The sequence below is a fragment of the Leopardus geoffroyi genome, chromosome A2 (assembly GCF_018350155.1).
Source record: "Leopardus geoffroyi isolate Oge1 chromosome A2, O.geoffroyi_Oge1_pat1.0, whole genome shotgun sequence".
NCBI classification, from domain to species: domain Eukaryota; kingdom Metazoa; phylum Chordata; class Mammalia; order Carnivora; family Felidae; genus Leopardus; species Leopardus geoffroyi.
The window spans coordinates 66,142,095-66,148,248 of NC_059331.1; the positions used below are offsets into that span (position 1 = coordinate 66,142,095).

Consider the following 6,154-nt stretch of genomic DNA (forward strand, 5'->3'; position numbering starts at 1 on the left):
GGGGAGTGGTCCCATGTCCACCCACATCTGGCTCCCAGTAAGAGGCAGAAGGTCTTTTTTTTTTTTAATTTTTTTAAATGTTTTTATTTATTTTTGAGACAGAGAAAGACAGCATGAGCAGGAGAGGGGCAGAGAGAGGGGGAGACACAGACTCTGAAGCAGGCTCCGGGCCCCGAGCTGTCAGCACAGAGCCTGATGTGGGGCTCAAACTCCATATCCCCGAGATCGTGACCTGAGCTGTAGTGAGATGCTTCAGGGACTGAGCCCCCCGGGCGCCCCAAGGAGCAGAAATTCTGAAGGGCCCTCAGGCTGAGCCGTGAGCACAGCCCAGTGGACATTCCAGCACTTTCCCAGGACCTCCACGACCTGCTCCTCTCTAGGTATTCCTGATGGGAATTTGACCATCAAGGGTGAGACATAAAGACCTAGAAGCAGTAAGGAAACTGTGCTTGGAAGTGGCTCCAAGCCCATTCTCCATCCTTCTAAACATCACGGGAGCTGCCTGGTAGCTTCAGCTCAAACTACCCAGAGCTGTTTTGTTTTTTTTTTTCCTTTTCTAAAATTTTAGCAACATTGATACAAAATTATTAAAAAAAAAAAAAAGAAAAAATATATATATATTCTTAGAGAAAATAAGGCATAACGTATAAAAATGTGGGCACTAAAATTTCAGACGGTTTCAACGAGGACTTTGGGACCCAGGGCAGAAGGAAAAGGAAAAACGTGTGCTTGAAGGGTAGTAGAAGTAATCAATAATGATTGATTTTCAATGTTGATCAAAATATACAGTCTTAAAGGGGGCGCCTGGGTGGCTCAGTCCGTTGAGCGTCCCGACTTCGGCTCAGGTCACGATCTTATGGTTCGTGGGTTCGAGCCCCGCGTCAGGCTCTCTGAGCCTGGAGCCTGCTTTGGATCCTGTGTCTCCCTCCCTCTCACCTCCCCTGCTTGTACCCTCTCTCTCTCTCTCAAAAATAAATAAACATTAAAAAAATAATTAAAAAAAAAGAATCCAAACGATGAATAAAACCAGGTAGAAGTGGTTTTTAAACACGGTGCATATGGAAAAGTTTAACTCTGTTATCTTGTCAGCGAACTATATGGCCACTGCCCTGACGAGAGACACCCGTCCCACATCCATTTCCTGAACTGTCTCTATAGCTTCTGTCCCTTTACCAAGTTCTGCGTCGTAGCGGGGCAGACGGAGACAGAGCGGGGGACATCCTCGTCAAAGTCTCTCCTGCTTAATTTTTCCAGAAAAATCTACTAAAAAGAGAGTCTACAAAACCCTAATTCTCCGTATGAACTTATTCCTTGACGTGACTACTTAGAATCTCTATCATCACGGCAAACGATTTTTTCCAGTTAGGAAGTCGCCTCTGATGGCCAGTCGCCCTTTTCCGGAGGCGGAAAACTCGGCCCCCTGGGCAGGAGCAGGAGACGCCATCAGTGTCCTCACTACAAGGCTTTGCGGTTGGGTCGCCTGGGGACGTTTCCAGCTTTCCTTCTAACCCAGGGGACAGCTGCGGGCAGCGTCCACACTCGCTGTGTTTCCATCTGTACGATGGGGACACCTCACCTCCCACTTGTCTCTTGGAGAGCAGAGGCGCTACCAAGCGGTGGGTGAAGTCCTCTTTTGCCAAGGGGCTCTCGGTCCAGGGGGTCACCCTGTCCTTCCGGAGGCTGGAAGGTGCTTGGGGGGCCTGGGGCACCGCCACCTTTTCATCCGCTCCTGCCAAGGACTCTCCAGGTCCCCGCAGCCCAGACCGCCTGAGAAGGCGCCAGCTGAACAAAGCCCTCCGCAGCCCCTGCGCTCTTTCCTCTTGTTTGCACTTTGGTAATCCCCCAAGCTCGGCGCAGACTTTCACCATTTAAAAAGGGCAGTGACCTTTTTAAAAGTCAGTGAAGCAGTGACCAGTCACGCGCACGTTCAAGGGCTCCTGTTCCAAACCCACACCTGGCTGTGGGTCCCGGCATTGGGAGCGGCGATGCAGACGCGGACACCTGCCTGGTGGGAGCACGGGCGGGCCCCTGCCCGCGACTGTGACACCTCGTGCCGCCCTTGACCGGGCGTGGGAGGAGTTCTTGGCGATAGCTGCCGTCACGTTTTAATTACCGCTACGCTTGTTTGGCAGACACATCCTTCCTTGGCTGCGTGTGAAAAACAACAACAAACACTTTTAAGAACTAGGAGGCAGACGGGTGGTTTGATTCTTGTAAAAAGAAAAACGCTGTGGCGGCGGAAGAAAATGACACGGCCGGCTTCCCACGTGCAACCACGATGTTTCATGGAAACAGACGACGCTACCCACGGGCGCTGGGAAACTCAAGGTAGTCCGCGACACCAGAGGACTTCCGGCGGTAGGAAACTTGCAGGGAGGGAGCGGTTTGAGGTTGGGCATGAAGGGAACCCCCGGCTTCCACCGAATCCCTTTTCCCAGGCTCACCTGCTGGCAACGGGCACAGAGTTTCTTTGCTCTCCCCCCGCCCCCCACCCCTGCGCCCAGCACGCTCGGGGCTGTCTGGACTCCCAGAGTGTGTGAGAGCTGTGCCACTCGCCTTCACAGATAACATAAATAAAGCGTCGTCCAAAGCAGACAGACACTTGGGCAATTCTTTTGGAACATTCCGTCCCTATGTTCCAGTAAATTGTTGCATCAGTGGAGATGAACAGCAGGAAAGATTGTGCAGGAGTGAGTCGGGGCGGATTAGCACAGGGCAGAAGAGCCTTGCCCAGAGGGAGACCGCACACGGCCTGTGATCGGCCTGCACGGGGGTCCTTGCGGAGGGACGCGCTCTCCGTGGGCATCTGGGCTGCTCTCTGCTCCGCAGTGACCTGGGGGAGGACCCTGGGCGGCAGCTGGGAACATTTCGGAAGCCACTTCCGGGACAACCGCACTTCTCTAAGGACTGGAAGGGAGGGATCAGGTGTTGGGATCCTCTGACTCTGTAAACGTCAGGAATGAATTTCAGTTCCTGTCTCTGTCTCCAAACTGGTGGCACAGGAGGTCCGAGGCGGTGTTGGCCGAAGGTACAGAAGGTGCGGAAGGTGAGACTGCGTGTCACCGTGGGTCGCAAAGGCAGAGGAAATTAACACACAGACTGTGATGTCAGTGCTACAGGTCAGGGAACCAGTTTCGGGGGCACGTGTGGCTCGGCCAAGGCCCCGATGGTTGCCTGACGGAGAAACTCCACCTGCCCGGCCACCTGACTCTCCTCTGCCTTTCCTGTCCCTGCAACACAGACAGCAGCTCCTGACGGGACCGGAGGGTGCTCCCTGGCACTTTCTGGCGTGTTTTGTATTGGGGGAAAGGAGGATGTCGTGTTGACATGAGCTAGGAAAGAATGTCTTCCTCGCTTCCTGGAAAGAAATGAGGAAAGAACGTGTAAATCTCAAGAACGCTGGGGCTCCTGACTGGCTCGGTCTGTTAAGCATCTGACTCCTGATTTTGGCTCAGGTCATGATGTCACGGTTCGTGAGTTCGAGCCCCCCATTGGGCTCCGTGTCGGCAGCACAGAGCCTGCTGGAGGTTCACTGTCTCCCTCCCTCCCTCCCTCCCTCTCTCTCTCTCTCAAAATAAATAAAGAAACCTCTAAAAAATAAAATAAATAACTCTCAAGAACTCAGAAGCCCCTTTTGGGAGCACTGAGGGCCACCGCAGGCCCACCTGGGGAGTGGGGCAGAGAGTCCGTGGGCCGCAGAGTGAGGGTGCATTAAGACGGGGGGAGGGGGTAGTCTGGGGTCATCTCCTCCGTGTCTGCCCCCCCGGCGGCCCCTGAGCTGTTGAGCGGCCCGGGGGTGGGTCACTGTCCTCATTCAGACCATGTGACCCATCTTAATAGCACCTGTTCTGAGGGCCGGTGTGATCTGGGCCCCTAGCCAGTGCCCGGTGCTCACTCTTTCATTAATGTCAGTAATCCTACTTCGTGCATTTGCATCGCTGCCAATATTCTGTGGCAGCTGATCCCCGCTTCTGAGAAGGCCAGTCACAGACGTTCTGTGGACACCCGGATATCTGTCCAGTGACAGTAGCAAGACGAACGTCCGGCCCCGCGGTAGGGGAAGACCAGCACCCAATGCCACCTACACCAGCTGCTGGGGGGGTGGGCAGGAACTTCTCTGAGTCCCTTTTCCCACTTGACTCGCTGGCACCCGTGAGACCTTGTCGGACAATCTCCGTCTCATCAAGCCCAACACATCCGTCTTGGCAGACGTGTTCTGTTGACACTTGCCTTGACTGGTTCTCACTCATGGCGTCCGGCCTCCGTGCCGGCTGAGGTCTCTCTGTGTGCTGGTCATTGCGTTTTCAGAATGATCCGCTGAAATACTGGAGGGTTTAGGATGAAGGCAGCTCCCGGTGGAAAGGGTTGGCGCGTGGGCGCTTGGCCAAGCGCTGGGCCAACGTCCACACTGCATCAGGTCCAGGGCTCCAAATAACCTGGGGCTGCCAAGTGAGCCAACCCCGGGCTCTGCTTCCCTGGGGGCCTGCCCCCTCTGGCTCGCCACTACTCTTGGGGGGTGGTGAGAGGATCCCCGGCTTCTTGCGAGGATCTCCGGGGAGGCCCCTCACCTGGCGTGGGTTTCTGTACCTGCTCTGCATGAGACCTTCCAACACTGAAGTTCCGATCCTTGTTCGGTACCTGCCTTCCGGTTGAGAACAGTTTCTGAGCACTGGTCCCCTCCCTGGGCTCCCGCTTTCTGTCCCATTTAGGTCCGGTGGCCCCTTCCTGCCTTCCAGCTCTTTGGTGCTTCTAAGAAGAGTGACTGTTAGCCAGCCGTTTCACAAGGGTTCTTACTGTTTTGAGCCGGAAGGGGAGTCCAAACGCCCGGGGCTGCCTTTATGGAAGCAGGGAGAACCAATCAAGCCTGCAGAGCTTACCGCTCCTCCTTAAGCCTCAGTTTCCTCGTCTGTGAAATGGGAACCGCCGACTAATCCTAGTCACACGATAGGTAAAGTGTTTAGCGCAGCTCCTGGCCCATAGTAATCGCTAATATTAATCTTTCAGGTTTAAACAGGCATAAAATTCGGCAAAGCCTTGGGAGGGATCGTCGCCTTCTTCCCTGGAACCTGGGGAAGCCGTGGTGGCAGCAGACCCATTTCCGCGAGGCACCCTCCCAGGAAGTGCCTCCCCAGCCACCCGATCCCGGCGTCTCGCTGATGTAAACATAAAGCGGAAGCCACGCAGGGGTGTGCCGCATGGATGCACCTGTTCCGTGCTTTAAAACTTTCCCAGCGCCGTTCGGCGAGCCCTCAGTCCTGCCCGGACACAGGTGCCATTTCGTGTCCCCGTTAGACACAGGGCGTCCAGGATACGACGGCCACCAAGCAAAATCCCGCTCGTTCTCTGCGTGAAGAGTCTCGCTTCGCAAGAATTCAGAACACCTTGACCATCACGTGACCTTGCAGCTTCTGTGGGACTTGACCCCCCACGTGGCACCACTCTTACACATCACCTATCCGTCCATCTCCATCCACACTTGTCCACAGCAGTCCTGCAGGAGCTCGGAGCTGTTGAGATGCGTTCCCAGGTGACAGAGAGGTGTGGGGTGAGGAAGGACACGCAGAAATACTCTGACCCACAGAAAGGGGAGCGATACTCTCTGCCTCCAGTCTAAGAATAGTAGTTGGGCAAGTTTTACATGCCCATAAATTCCCAAGTCCGTCCTCACTGTGTGGGTCTGTATTACCCAGAATCTAACCAAAACCAAAGTCAATTCTAACGGTCTCTCTTGTCACATGTATTTATTTATTTTAATGTTTCTTTCTTTTTTTTTTTAAGTTTATTTATTTTTGGGACAGAGAGAGACAGAGCATGAATGGGGGAAGGTCAGAGAGAGAAGGAGACACAGAATCTGAAACAGGTTCCAGGCTCTGAGCTGTCAGCACAGAGCCCGACGCGGGGCTCGAACTCACGGACCGCGACATCATGACCTGAGCCAAAGTCGGACGCTCAACCGACTGAGCCACCCAGGCGCCCCAAATGTTTCTTTATTTTTGGGAGGCAGAGAGAAACAGAGCATGAGCGGGGGAGGGGCAGAGAGAGTGGGAGACACAGGATCCGAAGCAGTTTCCAAGCTCTGAGCTGTCAGCACAGAGCCCGACGTGGGGCTCAAACCCACGAACCGTGACATCATGACTTGAGCCGAAGTCGGATG

At 54.4% G+C, this 6,154-nt stretch overlaps 2 long non-coding RNA genes across 2 annotated transcripts; one reads left to right on the forward strand and one right to left on the reverse strand.

The window, feature by feature from the left end:
- Positions 1-1,924: 1,924 nt before the first annotated feature.
- LOC123606201 lies at positions 1,925-2,550 on the reverse strand. Its single transcript, XR_006716155.1, has 2 exons — positions 2,445-2,550; positions 1,925-2,148 (listed from the first exon to the last, which is right to left on the reverse strand). It is a non-coding gene; the product is annotated as an uncharacterized LOC123606201 (long non-coding RNA).
- Positions 2,145-5,724, forward strand: LOC123606200. Its single transcript, XR_006716154.1, has 2 exons — positions 2,145-2,358; positions 5,005-5,724. It is a non-coding gene; the product is annotated as an uncharacterized LOC123606200 (long non-coding RNA).
- Positions 5,725-6,154: the final 430 nt, after the last annotated feature.